Below are 19,508 nucleotides of genomic sequence, written 5' to 3'. Positions count from 1 at the left end.
GGAACCTTAAAGGTCTATCCAGGCCTGACTCTGTCCTTGTTTTTGAATCCCAAATGCTTGCTGGAAGAATAGATGCCACCTCTCATTACTTTTCTCTTGAGACTTTGTGTTTCCCCCTCTCCTATCCCCTTTTCTCTCCACAAGGTTGAGGAGGAATGGAACAGAGAGTGTAAGGAGGTGGTTCTTTCCCCTAGCCTCAAAGATGGGTACTCTTTCTCTGCTGAACTCCTATAATGCTTTCTGTGTAGACTGTGGGTCCATGAGGGCAGGGACTGTGCTTATCTTGCTCATCAGTATATTCCCAGCACTAGTTTGGTACTTGACATGTAGTAGTTGCTCAATAAATATTTGGTGAATGATTTTTTTTCTTATTTTTTTTTTAAAGATTTTATTTATTTATTTGACAGAGAGAGAGAGAGAGTGAGAGAGGGAACACAAGCAGGGGGAGTGGGAGAGGGAGAGGGAGAAGCAGGCTTCCTGCCGAGCAGGGAGCCCGATGCGGGGCTCGATCCCAGGACCCTGGGATCATGACCTGAGCCGAAGGCAGACGCTTAATGACTGAGCCACCCAGGCACCCCTTGATGAATGATTGAATGTCATTTATCCCTATCTTATTAGGCTATGATGAGAGGCAGTGTAGTATGATGGTTAAGCCCAACATCTTGCACATCTGGAGTGGCTGGATTCAAATTCTGCTTCTGCTTTTATTCTGTGTGATCTTGGTAAACTAGTTGACCTCCCTGTTCCATACTTTCTTAAGCTATACAATGGGGATGACCATAGTAGCGAGGACATAGTAAGCATTTTATGAGTCAGCTATTATTCTGAACAGCAGGATCTGTGTCTGCTTTTATCTTCCTTGCAACACCTTGTTCTTGGTCTTACACATAATGAGCAATCCATAAGTTGCTGAGTGAATAAAAGATTTTAATCAGTTTTTTAAAGACTTCAAAATTGGGGCACCTGGGTGGCTCAGTCGTTAAGCATCTGCCTTCGGCTCAGGTCATGATCCCAGGGTCCTGGGATCGAGCCCCTCCCTGATCAGCAGAGAGCCTGCTTCTCCCTCTACCACTCCCCCTGCTTGTGTTCCTGCTCTCGCTGTGTCTCTCTCTGTCAAATAAATAAATAAAATCTTTAAAAAAAAAAAGACCTCAAAATTATACCAGTAATGAAAAACAACAACAATCCCCCAAACCAGTGCAGTGTTGCATGCATTTTTAAACAAAATATTAAGTATATTCTATATTGCTATGTCATTGTCTTTGTTATTTTAATGACTATATAATCCTTCATCGTGTTGATAAGGATGAATTATTTTATTGAATGATTGCATATGGTTTGAGTATAATAACAGGGTAATATTCAAGAATCAATCAGGAAGTAAATCTGGCCCTGGATAGAATACTGGAGTGCAGAGTTCACTTTTGAACTTTACACTTTAAAAGGGACCTGGAGAGGGGCGCCTGGGTGGCTCAGTCGCTTAAGCAGCCAACTCTTGATTTTGGTTCAGGTCATGATCTTACGGTCATGAGATCCAGCCTGGCTTTGGCTCTGTGCTGAGTGGAGTGTCTGCTTCTCTCCCTCTCCCTCTGCCCCTCCTTTCTCTCTCTGTCAAATAAATAAATAAATCTTTAAAAAAGAGAGACATAGAGAAATTGAAGAGAGACCAAAGAAACCTGTAAATTGCTAGGGAGGTGAAATGTAGCCTAGTACTATTGTATCTTTGAGAGAAATAAGAAGGAGGTTTGACCTCATAGCTGTATACCTCGTAATTTAAAAGCATCTTTGAAGAGTGGTTGCCATGAGGATGCCAAACAGTTGCTCCTTGTTTCCATTAGGGTAGAGCGAAAGAATCTAGTTTAAGAAAAAAAAATCTAGTTTATGCCAGGAAGAGTAAGAGATTTAAGGAGGAACTTCGTATTCAGTGGTTTAGGAATGAGACAAATTAGTCAGGTAGTGGGAGGTTTCTTTCTTCGCTGAAGATATTAAGAAGACAGAGGTCAGTCCTGGGTTTTTTGTTGTTACAGTCTTGCACGGAGACTGGATTGGGCAACTTTTTACATTCCCTTTGAGCTGCGCTTTGGGTAAATATTTGATGATTGGTTGAAAGGTAACTAGGAGCGGGAGGGAGGGACGTCCTGGCGAGTTTAAGTTACCCGCGCCCTCTAGTGGTGAGACTGGGAAAGAAGCGGCCGTTCAGTGTCGGGCCGAGCTCCCAGCCTCAGGGCCCTACGCTCCTCCCTTTTGTTGTGTAGACCCACGCAGTGTGCAGCCGTGGCATTCCTATTCCCAAGATTTCGCACAAAGCCTACTTTGATGTTCTTTGAACCCTTCAGCTTGAGAACCTGTAAAACTTATGGGGATTTATGGATCGGGAAGCCAGACTCCTTGTTCCGTTTCCAGCTCTGCGGTGAACTAGCAAATTACTTGGGCAAGTTACTTAGCCTTTCTGTGCTTCAGATTCCTCATCTGGAAAATGCGGATGATGGTGATGGTGATGGTGATACACGTGCAGCGTGTAATTGGAGCATGATAAATAGGCGAAAGTCTCAGAATTGAGAGTCCAGGAACAGACTTTCACATAGCTGGGTATTTATTCAGGACAAAGATGTCTTTATACGGAAGTGGGGTAAGGTGGTTTTTCTTGTAATGGCAATCAAACAGATATCCCAATGTAAGAAAAAAAAAAAGAAAGAAAGAAACTTGACCGCTATCTCAGAACATACACATAAATCAATTCCAGGTAGATTATAGGCTTAAATGTGAAAAGTAAAACAGTAAATAAAGCTTTGGGAAGATTATATAGGAGAAAATCCTTATGACCTTGAGGGTAGACAAAGAATTCTTAAATAAGACATGGCACGTGTTAACCATAAATGAAAAGACTGATAAATTGAACTACATTAAAATTATGAACTTCCTTTTTGGTCTTTTTTTTTTTTTTTTTTTTAGTTGAAGTATAGTTGACATACAATATTATATTAGTTTCAGGTGTATGGCATAGTGATCCAACGATTCTCTACATTATGCAGTGCTTACCACAGTAAGTGTTGTCACCATCTGTCAGCATACGAAGTTATTACAGTATCATTGACTATGTTCCCTGTGCTGTACTTTTCACCTTCATGACTTATTTATGTTATAACTGGAAGTTTGTACCTCTTAATTCCCTTCATCTGTTTTGTCCACCCACCCCACCCTCTGGTAACCCCGAGTTTGTTCTCTGTAATTATGAGTCTGTTCCTGGTTTTGCTTGTTTGCTTGGGTATGAACTTCTGTTTATCAAAAAACATTATTTAGAGAGTGAAAAAGCAAACCACAGCATGAGACAAGATCGTTGTAACCGTTATAATTCTTAAAGAGCTCAGATCCAGTATAAAAATGCAAAAAGAGACAGGGAACCCAATATGAAACTAAGTCAGACTTGAACAGACCCCTTCTCCCCCACGAGGGATAGATATGCAAGATGCTAATGAGCACAGGAAAAGGTGCCCACGTGCATTAATTAGTTCTTGGGGGAAATACAAATAAAAACTACAGGATACCACTATAAACCCACTAACATGGATAAAGTTAAAAAGATGGACAAAACCAAGTTTTGGGGAAGATGTGAGCAACTGAAACACTCACACATTGCTGTTGAGAGTGTCAACTGATGCAATCAGTTTAGAAAACTGTCTGGCATTATACACTAAATTTGAAAAACCAAATACCCTTACAGATCGCAAACAATATACCCTCTGACCTAGCAACTTAATTCCCAGCACATACCTAGCAGAAATTTGTCCATATGTACACCAAACACATTGTCAAGGGTTCAAAATAGCCAAAGTAAAACCAATGAATCACTGAAGTAGTAATTAGTAAAAATTTATTGTGCACATACCGAAAGGGCAGCTTGCAACCCAGAGCAGTCGGAAGAGAACAGAAGAGAACATGGAATGAGGCTTAGGGGTATATTGTTATAAAGCAGTTTACACAGGGAGAAAGCAGTGACTGTTTATTCTGGGTGATTGGTTACAATATTACAATTTTCAGTGGTTACCCCATATTAACCTTGGGAAATAGTTCAAGTTTTGCTTATCCTTTCCAGAGGCAGAAGTAAGAAACAATCCAGGTCAAGTTAGTGCAAAAAAGGTAAATTGAGCTTTGTTTGCATGACTACAACTGGTGCTATCTGCTTAGGGAACTTTCAAAGCTGGCCTCTGTCTGTCCTTGACTTTAACAACTTGTATGGAAATAGTCACGGTAGTGGTGTTCTTAGGAATAGTCTTAAACCAGAAACAGCTCAAATGTCTCTAAGCAGTAGAATGGATAAATAAGTTATGGTGCATTCAAACAAAGGAATACTATACAACAATTAAAATGAATAAACCATAGCTATATTCATACATTCAGGGATGAATCTCCCCAATTTTTTTTTAAAGATCTTATTTTTAAGTAATCTCTACACCCAATGTGGGGCTGAAACTTCAACCCCAAGATCAAGAGTCGCATGCTCCACAGACTGAGCCAGCCAGGCGCCCCCAATCTCACAAATTTAGTATTGAACAAAAGAAATTGGACACAAAAGCAAACATTGATATGTGTGTGGATCCACCATATAAAGTTTACAACGTGGCAAAACTAATGTTTGGTGTTAACAGCCAAAGAAGTAGAAACAACCCAAATGTCCATCATCTGATGGATGGATAAACAAATGTGGTATATCCATACAATGAAATTCACTTAGCGATAAACAAGAAGGGAGTTCCAATAGACGCTTCACTGTCCATGAACCTTGAAAACATCTTGCTAAGTGAAAGATGCCTGTCGCAAAGTACCACATATGGTAGGATTCCACTTATGTGAAAAGTCCAGAACAGGCAAATCCATTGAGACAGAAAATAATTTTCTAGGTCGGGGAGGGCTTCAGAGAAATGGGGAGTAACAGCCAATGGATACTGAATTTGGGGGAGTAATGAAAATGTTGTAAAACAGATTATGATGATGGTCACATGACTCTGAATTCAACAATGGGTGAATTGTATGGCATGTGAAATGTATCTCTATAAAGCTATTATTAAAAAAAAAATAGAGAGGGCATTATAAATAAAAAATAAAGTAAGCCTCAGTGCCAGAGTGAGACTTTAAAAAGACAGGTCTTCCGCTCAGAAATGCCAAAGTCAAAAAGCGTCCTTTATATCAAATTTGCATATGTAAGTACTAATTTTTAATTGATGTTATGGGGTCTTTTATTTATCTGAATATATGCATTATATTAATATGCACAGTGTTATAGACAGATGAGTGTGTTGGTGTCCATATTTAAAAGATCTTCAGCTCATAAATTAGAAACAAAACCAAAAGCTAACCTAATCCATGGTGCTAGATACCACATGCCAGGATGACGGTGACTATGGACCAGGACGGAGGGATAGAGATGGGGGCACCTAGGGGAGTTTCTGGGGTGCTGATAATGTTCTATTTCTATTTCCCTCAGAGCCTTCCCAGACTCTTCTGCTAGTCAGAGGAACTGAGGAAGCTGGACGGGCAGGATCTGAGTTCTTACAGACACACCTGAGTTTCCACCCGAGCAGGAAACAACCAGTATTATTGCTTTGTTCGGTCCTACTGAGGCCTTACCATCTGTCAACCACCAAGGGACAAGTTGGGCCCAAATTCCTGCTAGCCACCCCAGAAACTTGTAGCCTTGAACAAAGGACCAAGGAGATGGGCAAGTGAGTGCTTTTCTGATCTTTGCCACAGCAGATCAAGAACATACAGGATGTTCCTCTCCAAATGAGGTGTGGCCATCAGATCTTGAGCCAGGGGCCCGTAGCCAGCGGGGGATGGGCAGGCGACTGTGCTCCGATCTCCTGGGACTGAGACCTCAGTCCTCCCCAACACTCAGGAAAGCTGCACCCCATTCTCCCCACCCCTGAGAGGCAAGGTCCCAGCCTAGATGTCAGACCACCCAGTAACAAAGAGCAAACTCAAGAAAGAAAAACCAGGAGAAAGGGCTCCAACCAAGAGAACGGGGATATGGAACTTGGTTTAATTTCAAAACTGAAATTTCAAGGTTCTTGCTCAAGAGAAGGGCAATTACTCTTCGGGCTCAAGGGAGGGAAGTGTGGGTGTGTGTTTGCAGGTCTGTGTGTGGTGGGGATGAGAGGGACAAAGGGCACGTGTGACATTTGCCTCTCAGCCACCAGGAAAAAGGACCTCGCTGCTGAGCCTTTCTCTGCTCGTCTATCTCTGAGGCCCGGGGAGAGGTGACGTATTAGAGGTGACAGATTCGTGAGAGACTTGCCTCAGCCTGCCCTTAACTACAAGCCTCTGCTGGAGGACTGGAGCCCCAGGCACCCCCGAGACTGGGCTTTGGCCACTAATACAGAATTGTGGTCTTCTCTGAGATACTAGTACGTGTTCACCTTCCCCTCCATTTTTTAATTTAGAAGACTAAAGTGCAAGAAATGGAACCTTCCTTCTCCAGGACATCGGAGGTTGATGACTCCTCCTGTGAAGGAAGCATCTGGTGACTGCTTGCCTTCTGTGTGGTGGGACAGACTTCCCAAAGGGAAGTGGGATACAGGCTGGTGGAAGGAGCTCACGTAGCTGCCACGCTGTGCCCCAGACCCCTCGGGTCCCTGAGTCAAGCCAGAAACTGCGTGTATGTGACCTTAGTCCAAATCCTTCTGGTGTCAGGTAACCAAAACCTTCGAGCTCGCTGAAGCAAAAAGCAAACATACATTGGGAGGACACAGGAACATCTCGTGGGACCCCAGGGCCTGACATGCATCTTGCTTTACCAGAATTGAATGCAGGAATCATTCAAGTGGCTGGATACGGGGCAGCCATCCTCCCTCTATTTCTCTTTCTCTGGGATCCTATGGTCTCCTGTTTGCTTCTTTTTGCAACTTTCCCCATTTCCTGTCTCTGAAGTCGTGTTTTCTCGGCCTGCTCTGTGTCCAGGGCCGAACGTGGCTGCCCCATAACGTCTGGCTGCTACTAGGAGACTACCAGTATCTTTCAGATCCCGATTCAGGAATGGTGGGCGGCCTAGGATGGCGGTCCAGTCAGCAGGTGCAGGGGATGAGAGGCTGTGGTCCAAACGTAGAGTGAGGGCACACCCCCATGAGCGAGGGGGGTGTTGGAGATGGAGATTTGTGTGCTGAGCAGATGTTAATTATCATTGCCCTTGCTTATGAGGGTATTAATCATTCACTGGGCAAACCTGACCAAGTGCCTCCTGGGTCAGGCTCCCAGAAGGTTCTCAAAGATACAGGGCTGGGTTAGACATAATTCTTGCCCTTTGAGAAACTTACAGTGAAGGAAGCAAGCGTATTAACATTTTTTCTTGTTATATGTTTCATGAGAAGTACAATAGAAGAGTTTTGTGCAAACTAAGATCTTAAGATCACAGAGGAATATTAATCACGAATATTAGTTGAGCTTTGCTCAATGCCAGCCACTGTTCGCTTAACTCTTGACATGATCCTCTAAAGTAGGGTCTCTTATTGTCACTCTTATGTTAGCAATGACCTCCATTTGCTGAGGAGGACACAGGCTTGGAGCGGCTGAGCATCCTCTAAGTGACAGCTAGGAAGCAGGGAGCAGGGATTCCAATGCAGGTCTGTCTGAGTGTAAATCCTAAGGTCTTGCCACTTCGGCAACAGAGATTTTAGAAAATACCAAGAAATTATATATCATTTATATTTCAACAAAAAAATAAAGAGGATAGGGGCTCCTGGGTGGCTCAGTCAGTTAAGTGCCCGACTCTTGGTTTCTGCTCGGGTCATGATCTTGGGGTCCTGGCATTGAGCCCCATGTTGGACTCTGAACTCAGCTGGGGAGTCTGCTTGAGATTCTTTCTCTCTCTCCCTCTGCCTCTCCCCCTGCTCCTGTGCCCTCTAGCTCTAAAATAAAAAAAAAATCTTAAAAAAAATAAAGAGGATAAAACTAGATTTATTTATTTGTTTATTTAAAAACTAAATTTAAATTGTAAAAAAAAAAAAAGCCAGCTATGAAATAGTATGTATAGGATGATCTTATCTCATTTACATTTTTTTTTGGAGAAAGGTTACACGTGTCTCTAAATTTATAAAAACGAGATAATGAATCATAAACCTCTTAAAAGGTAACAGGAGTCTGGGTGCCTGGGTGGCACAGTTGGTTGTGTCCTACTCTTGGTTTTGGCTCAGGTCCTGATCTCAGGGTCGTGAGATCAAGCCCCCTGTAGGACTCTGTGCTCAGCGTGGAGTCAACTTGGGCTTCTCTCTCTCCCCCTCTGTTCCTTCCCCACCTCTCGTGCTCTCTCTCTCTCTCAAATAAATCTTTTTAAAAAAGGTAATAACAGTCAACATTGGGGAGGGTGACATAATTGTGTTTTTAGGGTTGGGTTACTGAAGAGGGGGAGCGATGGGGTAGAAGGAAAATTGACCCTGTACGTTTCTGGACCATTTGAATTTTTAAAATATGCATTGTTTGATTTGTGGTTAATGAATACATTTTTTTTTTTTTTTCAAAAGATACCAGGTTAACAAATTAGCTCAAAAAAAGAAAAAAGAAAATGCCAAAGACAATGACCTTGCTTAGGCCTCATGCAAAGTTAACATGTGCCCATCCACGGCCAGGGACTTCTTATCAAGGGGTGGGGACTTTGCCTTCCCCTGCTCCCCACCATGTCACTCCTAGAAGCCCTGTAGCCCTGCCTCCTTTTGCAGAGGGAGAAGAGAGAGGACGTGATAAGGTCCTTCCCCTGCCCGCCGGCAACTGGGTGGGACATGCAGGAAGAAGATTTCAGCCTCTCCCGGGGAGGTTCTCAAATGCAAGTGTTCCTAGGTGTTCAAAATGCAGATTCCCTGCAGAGTCCGACTCAGGAGGTCTGGGGCAAGGCCTGGGAATTTGTATTTTGAACCATGCATGCAGCAACTAAGATGCAGGTGGTTCTGCATGGACCACACTCTGAAAAATACTGCTTTAAGCCATGCGTGGGGCATTCTGGGTCTCCAAGGCTGAGGCCCCCTGTCAAGTCAAGGGAGACAAGCAAATCAGACCGAGCTGGGCTAGGCCTGCCACTATTGTGTTTCCCAGAGCCTCTTTTAATCCCTCTACCACCCCTGCCTCCACTACCCTGAGACTAAGGTGGAGACATACTGGGGCTTTGGGAACACTGGCTGGGGGAGGAAGCAAGCACCCAGGAGAGCCCTCTCACTCTGGTTTGGGGCATGGCTGGTGAAGTTGACTGTAGTAATGAGAACTCATAAACATATGGAGCTTGTTCTGTGCCAGCTCCTCTACTAAGAAACAGATGTAGGGTGCCTGGGTGGCTCAGTCGTTAAGCGTCTGCCTACGGCTCAGGTCATGATCCTGGGGTCCTGGGATCGAGTCCCACATCGGGCTCCCTGCTCGGCGGGAAGCCTGCTTCTCCCTCTCCCACTCCCCCTGCTTACATTCCCTCTCTCACTGTGTCTCTCTCTGTCAAATAAATAAATAAAATCTTTAAAAAAAAAAAAAAGAAACAGATGTAAATATGCTTAAGATCTTACTTATTCTTAGGAAAAAAATCAGTGAAGTTGGTATTATTATCTTCTCCTTACAGAGGAGGAGGTTGGGGCTCAGAAGGGTTGAATAATTTGCCCAGGGTCCCCCAGTGGCAGAGCCAGGATTTGAACTGGAATCTGGCTGACCCAGAGAAATGAGCCACAGTGCTGAGACTGGTCCTCACAGGAGTAGTGCGATGGGTCAATGTGGTTTTCAAAAAGGCTCGCCAAATGTGAGTGTAAGGGAGCAGTGGGAGAAGCTTGGTTACGAGGCAGAGAGCCCTGCCAAAGCCCAGGCTGTAGGGGTTCCCATGGTCCCCCAGCAGCTGGGGTTCCAGGCTTTGGTCTATTCACGATAGCAGGATTCCAATCCCCGAGGAAGATGTTATACACATGTTGGTGATCATTATTATAATCCGTCTTCTTCAGACGCCAGAGAGATCCTAGCCCGACCAGATGTGATCGACCAGAGTGTGATAGGATCATCTTCTGGCAGGGAGGTCTCATGGGCTGGGCCTGGGTCCCTTGGGGCCTTTTATGGGATTTGGAGTCAGGTAAACCTGGATTCAAATTCAAATCGCACTGCTGTGTGACCTGGGACAAGTTACTTAACTTCTCTGGGTTTCAATTTCCTTGTCGATAAAACATATAACAATCTTCCCTCGCTCTCCGGGCGATTGCAAGGATCATGTCTGCTAAATCCTGCAATGCACGCTGCACAGCGCCTTGCACACAGAAGACTCTCACCAAATGACGGTTGGGACTACTGGGGTTATCAGGATTGGCGGAGGCGCGTGCTTGTCTCAACCTTGGCGTCTTGAATTAGATAATTCTTTGCTGTGGGGGCCGTCCTGAACATTGTAGGATGTTTAGCAACATTCCTGGCTGCTGTCTGCTAGTTGCTATAACAATCCCTCAGTCATGACAGCCTCATGTCCCCTGAGAGGCAATATCCACCCCCACCCCCACCCCCCGCTGAGAACCCGTGAACACAGGGTAAAGGCATGAGAAGGTCTTCAAAAGGAGCAATCATGGAGGTTGATCCAAAACATCTGGAGGAGCGGTCTGACGTGGTGGGGGGTGGAAACGGAGGGAAAGTTCGGGTGCTCAGGGTGAAGGAGCAGAGTCAAGCTGGGAGACCCCAGCTGAGCCAAGAAGGGGTGGGCTCCGAGCAGAAGGGGCCAGAAACCCCTGGAGATGGTACAGCCAACAGCTGCATCTGGGTTTTTATTTCTTTGTTTAGTGGAATTTTGTTTTTCCAGTTGTACAAGTAGTACAAGTTCCTTTTATACGATTCAGAAAAGTCTACTTTCCAGAAAATAAAGATCTCGCTTAATCCCAGCATTTCATGATGGAGTCCGAAGTGCTCATTCGTTCTCCTCATTCAGAAACATTTATTGAGCACTCACTGGATGCAGGCCCCTGTCCAGGTGCTGGAGGTTCTAGGGGGTGTCTTCGTGGGCCGGGGTGGGGGAAGGGCTGTCGGCCTCTCTTCCAGAGGCCCCTGCCTTGGAGGATCTGTGTAGCATCCTGACTCTGGCTCCTTCACCTGGATCTTTCTGGAATCTGCCCATTTCTCTCCGTCTGGGAGGCCTTGCTTGCATTGCCCCAGCCCCTTGCCCTCCTCTTGCCACCAGCCACTCTAGTGTTCTTTTTACTGTTTCATTTTCTTTTTTTTAGTTTTTAAAAAAATTGGGGCAAAATATGTTTCACATAAATATACCATTTTTTTATTTTTAAGTATACAATTCATAGCCATTAGGTACATCCACAATGTTGTGTGACCATCACCACTATCCCTTTCCAGAACTTTAAAAATCATCTCAAACAGAAACTCTGTATTCGTAAGCAAGAACTCGCATTCCCCGTCCCCCGTCCCCCGTTACCCAGAGTCTATTCTGTCTCTGTAAATTTGCCTTTTCTAAGAACCTCATTTAAGTGGAATCATGCAGTATTTGTGCTTTTGTGTCTGGTTTATTTCACTTAGCATAATGTTTTCAAGGTTCGCCTACACTGAAGTATATATCAGAATTTTATTCCTGTTTGAGGCTGAATAATACTCTGCTGCATACATATATGCCACATTTTGTCTCTCCATTCATCTATCCATGGACCCTTGGGTTGTTTCTACCTTTTGGCTATTGTGAATAATGCTGCTCTGAACATTGGTGTACTCTTTTTTTTTTAAGATTTTATTTATTTATTTGACAGAGAGAGACACAGCGAGAGAGGGAACACAAGCAGGGGGGTGGGGGAGGGAGAAGCAGGCTTCCCGCAGAGCAGGGAGCCCGATGTGGGACTCGATTCCAGGACCCTGGGATCATGACCTGAGCCGAAGGCAGATGCTTAACGACTGAGCCACCCAGGTGCCCTATGTGTACTCTTTTTTTTAATTTATTTTTAATTTTATTTTTTTTTAAAGATTTTATTTATTTATTTGAGAGAGAGAATGAGATAGAGAGAGAGTGCAGGAGAGGGGGGAAGTTCAGAGGGAGAAGCAGACTCCCCGCTGAGCAGGGAGCCCGAGGCGGGACTCGATCCTGGGACTCCAGGATCATGACCTGAGCCGAAGGCAGCCAACTGAGCCACCCAAGTGCCCGTACTCTTCTTTTTAAACAATTTTATTGAGATATAATTTGCATACCAAAAAAACCGCACCCATTTAAGTGTGCAATTCGATGTGTTTTACTACATTCACAGACTGTACACCTACTACCACAGTCTTATTTTGGAACATTTTTTCTGACTGACTCCAAAAAGAAGCCCCCAAACCCATTTGCTGTCACTCCCCATGCCCTTACTCCGACCCCAGCCCTGAGCAGCCACTAATCTCTTTTCTGTCTCTAGAGATTTGCCTATTCTGGACATTTCATATAAATGGAATCATACATTATGTGGTCTTTTGTACCTGGCTTCTTTCATTTAGCATCATTTTTCAAAAAAGATTTATTTATCTGAGAGAGAGAGAGAGAAAGAGGGGGCTGTGGGAGAGGGAAAGAGAGAATCTCAAGCAGACTCCACACTGAGCTCAGAGCCTGACCCCATGACCCTGAGATCATGACCTGAGCCGAAATCAAGAGTCAGACGCCCAACCAACTGAGCCACCCAGGCGCCCCCCATTTACCATGTTTTAAAATTTCCTCCATTGCTACCTGTTTCGCAAGTAAAATGCTATTAGAACCCAGCCCCGCTCACTTGTTTACGTATGGTCAATGCGTGCTTTGAGCTACAAGGTAGAGTTGCCACAGTGGACACTATGGACAGAAAAGCCAAAAACAGTTACTATCCAGCCCTTTATAGAAAAAGTTTGCAGACTCCTGACTTAGGGCCTTTGAGTTGTGACTTGGGGTTTTTTTTTTGTTGTTGTTGTTCGTTATTTTTTGGCATCTACACTGAGAAACGTCCTTAAAGAGAAAGAATAGAAGGAGGAGAAATTGATGCCAAGAACCCAGGTCAACAAAAGCCACCACTCTTGGGCCAGACTGGTGAGACTTCTCAACAGCAGTCTCCCAACCAGCCGGGCAGAGAAGCACCGTGCAGGCAAACCCCCAGGGCCTGGGAGCCAGGAGGCAGAGCCGCTCAACAGAGGTGATCTTTTCTATCAGGCGATGATCGCTTGGGGCTCTGAACAAATGGTGAAAGCTACAGGGGAGAGGCTTGTTATGGGAACTGCACTGGCCTTTCCCGTGGAAAAATAAGCAGAAAAGTAAGTGAAGGTTCTGTTAAGGGCAAAAGCTTCTGCGGACCCCGGATGCTGGAGCCAGAGAGGTGGCTCGGCTCAACATCTGGGTGAAATTTGGAACATCCTGAGACAGCAAACAATTCCCCAGGGCTCTCTTATCTTCTTCCTCTGATGCTATCAGCTGCTTGCAGGCTGGGGGTCATTTACATGATACTTACGAAGGGCCATCTATGCCAGAGGCGCTTTGCCAGGACTGGGCATTCAGACAGGAGCAGGAGAGGCTCCATTGTTGCCAGTTGAGGACCTTAGAGTCCGGAGTGGGGGGGGGGGGGGGGGAGAAGCTTTCCTCCCTGTGGAGGAAGGGCATAGGGGCTCAGAGATCATGTCCCAAGAGCAAGTGTTTATTAAGCGCTAACTGTATCCCAGGGACCTGCTCAACTCACGTGGTCCTCATGACAATTTGTGAGACGGATCGTTTTATTATCGCTGCTTTACAGATGAGGAAACCAACACACAGAAAGGTTAAGGAGCTTACGTAAGGTCGCACAGCTAGGCAGAGCTGGGATTTGATCCAGGCAGTCCGGTTCCAGCATCCAAGTTGGGTGGATAAGGGAGGGCTTCTCTGAGGAACTGATGTGGACCAAGCGCTCACAGTTGCCCATTTCTTACTTTCTGCTTTGTCTTGACCAAACTTCAGTCAGGCTTCTCTCACCTACAGCTCCGTGAGCTCTGCTTGTCCCAAGCCTGAGCAAGCACAAAAAAGTAGAACGTGTCTCCCCTTATCAGCTTCTGGAAATGTGCTGACCACGGCCAAGATCCTGTTCCTATCAGACCCCTATGGGTCATTTTCCATTGCCTGTCTGGCTTCCCCTCTAGAGATTCTGCTTGCCTCCTCCTTTATCCTATAAAAGAAAAACTTTTTTTCTGCTGGATATTGAGATGCTCACAGATTTCTGAGACAAAAGTGTGCTCTCTTTTGCAATAGTCTCTTTCTAATGAAAGTATTTCCCTATCTATGTCCAGATTTTGTTTTTATTGGACAACGTTTGAGCTGAGATCTGAGGGGGTAGCAGGTGCAACTCTATGAAGAAAGGAAGAATAGTGCTGCAGGTAGAGGGAATAGCATGTACAAAGGTCCTGAGGTGGGTGGGAGCATTGAGCACTTGAGGAACTAAAAGATTAGATGTTAAGTGAAATAAGCCCCTGACCAAGCACCCAAGTTCCCTCTATCTTTCCGCTCATCTGTCCTCAGATGTTGGCTGCTTCCTTCATGGTGGCAAAATGGCTACAGTGCTCCACACACCTTCTGGAACCCTTCCTCTTGCTCCTTTGTAACAAAGGGGAAAGTCTTTAGGGAAGCACCCCATCAGACCTACCCCCAGGTCTCATTGGTCAGAATTACACACATGCTCTTGCCCAGACCTCTCCATTACTGTAAAGATTTAGACCAATCACAATTCGCCCTTGGGGTATGGACGCAGGGAGGCAAGAGGTCACCGGACACTTGAACAAAATGAGGGCTCTTTTGGCCAGGAAGAGCGGGTTATGGGTGAACAACCAGCAGTAGCTGCCATTTACACCTGCTGTGAACATGATTATAAACCCTGAGGAATTTTTGGAGGAAGCCAATGGGATGGAATTGACTCTTGCAATCTCTCAGAATAAGCTATGAAGCCTCATGCAAATGTTCCTTACAATAACAGACGGCTTTGTTCGTGGTATGACTGGTATGTAACCATCGCTATTATTTCTAATAGCAAAAGCCACCCCAGAGCCCACTAGATGTGCTCCAGCTTCCCTGTCCTTTGGCAGAAACACGCTGGGGGTGGGAGGCGGTGAAACCTTTCACATACTCCAAGGCCCCTAAATGTTTATAATACTCATTGCTGCTGGGAAGTGGTGAAAACAGCCAGAGAGACCCTCTTCAGGAAGCTTCTCTTGGGGGAGGTGGAGAAAGATGGATGCTTTAACTGGGACAGGCAAAGGGACAATGCCATCAGCTCTGGTTCACAGGGATACCGCCGTCTCGGCCCGTGGATTCCGCGTCCTATCAACCTCTCGCGGATGTGACAGGCTGCTAAAGAAGTTATGCTCTAAGAAAGAGATGTGAAAGATGGCCCGAGGCTGAATCCAATCCATGCAGGAGCCACAGAGCTGACGCGGTAGCTTATAAATTTGAGCCATTGTTTAAAAATCAGGAGCTTGCACATAAAGGTTCCGATTTCCAGCTTCTTTGGCAAGATTAGACATTCTAGTGATACAAGCCCTCACTCCCCAATGGCAACAAGTGATGGGAACTGAGTTGTGAGTCCCTTGTTTACAATTGTCCACCACAGTGCCCCCCCCCCCCCCCTCCCCCGCTCCCCTTCCTCATTTACGTTCCTGCTTGTCCCTATTGGTGTTTTCGTGAGTTCACTCCTGTGATTTAAAAAAAAAAAAAAGGTTTTCATCTTCCCTGCAAGTGCAGCGGGAGGGAAGGAGCAGAGATCCACTGAGCAGATGCGGGCAGCAGAGACGGAGGCAGCCCAGATTTCTGGCCTCTCTAGCTCCTGCCAGGGCAGCCCTCTCCCACCCAGCAGGCAGCAAGGCTGCCATGGGCCGGCCTCGGAGCTGAATCCACAGGCCTGTGTGGCAGAGGGACAGAGTCACACCCTTCTTTCTGGGGCGAGCTTCCCTCTAGCGATCACATCTGCTGGGTATGCACTAGACGGTGCTCTCAGCATGCAGTATGCATTGTCTCATCCAATTATCGTAGTTCCCTCTAGGAGTAGCAACTATTATATCCTCACTCCACATATTAGGCCAGCAAGGCTCAGAGACATCAAGTCATTTGCCTAGGGTCACACAGCAAGGAAGTGGACAGGAAGCTGAGACGAGTGAGGTTAACTCACTCAGCTGAGGACACCCAGCCAACAGATGGCAGAGCTGGGGTTCCACCTCAGGTCCAATTGACTCCAAAGCTTAGAAGTTGAAAGCTGGTGGCCAGAGGGGCAGGCTGGTTTGGCCAGCAGTATTTCTGGAAATGAGAAATTTTTTACCCTTTGCTGGCCTTCCTGGTCCCCAGTTTGCCACAGGTCCCACCAATACCTGTTGATTCACACCTTGGCCTCTTCCCTCACACACGGTACTTGCTTGGCCTCTGGAGAAGATGACAACCTTCATGTCCTTTCCATGTCCTCTTGCCTCCCTGCAGAGTCCAGCCCAGATGACTTTGAGCTCTTAGTTCCAGGACAGAGCTGGAGGTCCATGTTTGCCTTTGTCGAGCCCACCCCACCAGGCATTATGGGAGTCGAGGGCAGAGATCAATGAACTATGGTTAGAGTTCAGGTTCAAGTTCAGGTTCAGCTCCATGATCATGATGCTCCATGCCTCGGTTTCCCCATCTGTGAAATGGGCATGCTACTAGTACCTGTCTCAGATGTTAATACATGCGAAGTGTTTAGAAGAGCATCTGGTATGTGGTGAGTATCCAACAAATGTTAGTAATGATAATATAATAATAATAGTAATTCTTATTGAAAAGTTATTATGGTGGTGCTCCATGGGGGGCACTAGCCTGGATTCTGCCCCATGACACTGTGACCTTGTGCAAATCAGTCAGTCTCCCAGCCACAGGCTTGTCTGTGGAATCTGGGGCTGGACTCTCATTTCTGTTATAAATTCCCCACTGGGAGCTCAGCGACAGCCTGCTGTCGCCTCCCCCCGCCCCCAGCGCCAGGGAGTGCCTCCCCTCCCCCACACCCACGCAGCCTTCCTCTCAGCACACCTGGGCCAGGTGCTCCAGCTCAGCGGGCTCTGCTGGCCCCATTTCAGCTAGTTTCAGACCCTAAATTTGGCCCTTCCATGAAAGCCACGGTTTGTGGTGGGGGCAGGGCTAGAGTGAGGGCTGTGCCTGGGGAGGCAGCTTCCCCACCTGACAAGTGCCTCGAGAAGCAAGCAGGGTCAGGAGGGCTGAGAGCCATGCTCGACCTTGTCATTGGCCTGGGCACGTCATCTGACCCTTATGGGCCTCGGTTTTCTTATCTAGCAACTAAATTTCACGTATGTTGACTCCTTAAATCATCATGTTATCTCTTCAGTTAAAACAGCTTCCTTTTCTTTCATATAAGGAAAAGCTCAGAGAGGTTGTGATTTAGCCGAGCCCACACAACTAGTGTGTGATTTGAGTCATCTTTTAACCCCAAGATCTAGTCTCCTTTGATCTTTATTTTTTTTTCCTTTTATCTTTAGATGAAAGGTAAAAGCCATGGTTTTATGGTTGAGAGACAGACTGCCTGGGTTTGAATCCTAGTTCTGCCACTTATTAGCTGTGTGACCTCAGACAAATTGCTTAACCTCTCTGTGCCTCAGTTTTTCTCATCTGTGAGATGGGAGATGATAACTGGACCTACACAGTGTTGTTATGAGGATTAAATAAATTGACACGTGTAAAATACTTTCAGCAGTGCCTGACACTAAGTAAAATTTATTTAAGTATTGCTGAATTAATAAAATAGCTCCCCTGTCCATCAGGCACATGATCTCAAGCATGTAAAAAAAACCACTTTAGATCCGGACCAGGAGACCCGTGTTCCACTTTGGGCTCAGCCACTAATCTGTTCTGTGCTCTCAGAGACCTCCTTTAAACTTTCTGTGCCTTAGTTTCCTTAGCTACAAAATGAGGGTCTTAGACAAGTTCATCGATGAGCAGCATTTTTTGAAAAACATCAAAACTTTTTTGATCACATTTTCTTATCTATTTCCATCTATCAGGGAAAATATTCCAGTGTAGTGGGTGCTATCTGGGCTGCTGTCGCAGCACCCCTGGGGACCACCCAGGGGCCCTGTAACAATGGTCTGGGTGATGTATGTGACTTTACCTGACCCAATCATACCTTCCTCCCAGGAATTGGGGAAGTGGACCCCAAAGGGAGACTGAGCCATATTACAGGTAGCACTCAGGCAGGAAGGTCATGAATTCCTGCTCAGGTAGCTGTAGGGTTCTGGTTCCTGCTCTTTTTTTTTTTAAGATTTTATTTATTTATTTGAGAGGGAGAGACAGAGATAGTGACAGAGAGCACAAGTGGGGAGGAGAGGGAGAGGGAGAAGCAGGCTGAGCAGGGAGCCTGATGCGGGGCTCGATTCCAGGACCCTGGGATGATGACCTGAGCCACCCAGGTACCCCATGTTTCCTGCTCTTTCTGAGGCTTGACCTATTTTGAATTCATGAAATTCAAATATCACCCCTCCCCCATTTATAGTTATCTATCGTATCGGCTAAGTATCAGTTATCTATCACCGCATAATCAATCACCCCATAATTTAGAGGCTTAAAACACCAATTTCCTGTTTCTCTAGATTCTTCCGGTTGACTGGGTGGCCCTTCGGCTGACCTTAGGGTTACTCGTGTGGCTGCACTCACTTGGTGGGTAGGCAGGGGCTGTTGGCCGGCGTGCCTTCGTTCTCTTTCCTGTGGCCTTCCCATATGGCTAGCTTAGGCTTCCTGAGGGTGGTCTCCGGATTGCCAGGGGGAGAAACAGAAGTCCAGTTAAGCTCTGGCCTCAGAAGCCCCAGAATATTGTTTTTTCTGTATTCTCTTAGAGCAAGTCACAAGGTCGGACCTGATTCAAGGATTCAATAGATTCCACCTCTTGATGCGAGATGCAGGGTGTGCATTGGGGGTGGGAGGAATGGAAGGTGCTGGGTATGCAGACAAATACCACACCAGTTGCAGTGGATTTCTTAGATGCAGACAAAAGAAACGTAAGTGATATACCTTGTGATTTACATATTCCCACCTAGCACACTCTGATTTCATTTCTCACTACCTCTCAGCCACCTGGGCCTTGCCTTTCTTCACTCACACCAACCACACTCCCACCCCAGGGCCTTTGCACTTGCTGATCGCTCTGCCTGGCACATTCTGACCCCAGATCTTCTTCTGACTGCTCCTTTGTTACTTTTAGATCTTTACTTACATCTTTACTCAGAGAAATCTTTTCTGATCCCCAAACTAGTCATACCCCTGACATTACCAGGGCCCTAATTAGGCCTTCTCTTCTTTGTGGCACCTAGTATGTACTATTTATTTTTTGCCTTTTGTTTACTGTTATTCTTTTCTCAGCAAGGTCCAAGAATGCCAGGACTGTGGTCTGTCTGGATCTCTGACGTATGCCTGGCTCATGGTAAGTCAAACAGTTACTGAAAGAAAGAATGAATTTCATGCTTTTTAGATATTATACTATTAATATGCAAAAAGTTGTGATGAGAGACAGCTTAAATGACAGGACAGATGATTCCAGGAGGTGATGCAGGGAGCTCAT

The sequence above is a fragment of the Phoca vitulina genome, unplaced genomic scaffold, assembly GCF_004348235.1.
Source record: "Phoca vitulina isolate PV1807 unplaced genomic scaffold, GSC_HSeal_1.0 scaffold16, whole genome shotgun sequence".
In the NCBI taxonomy this organism is placed as follows: domain Eukaryota; kingdom Metazoa; phylum Chordata; class Mammalia; order Carnivora; family Phocidae; genus Phoca; species Phoca vitulina.
This window is presented reverse-complemented; position numbering follows the sequence as displayed.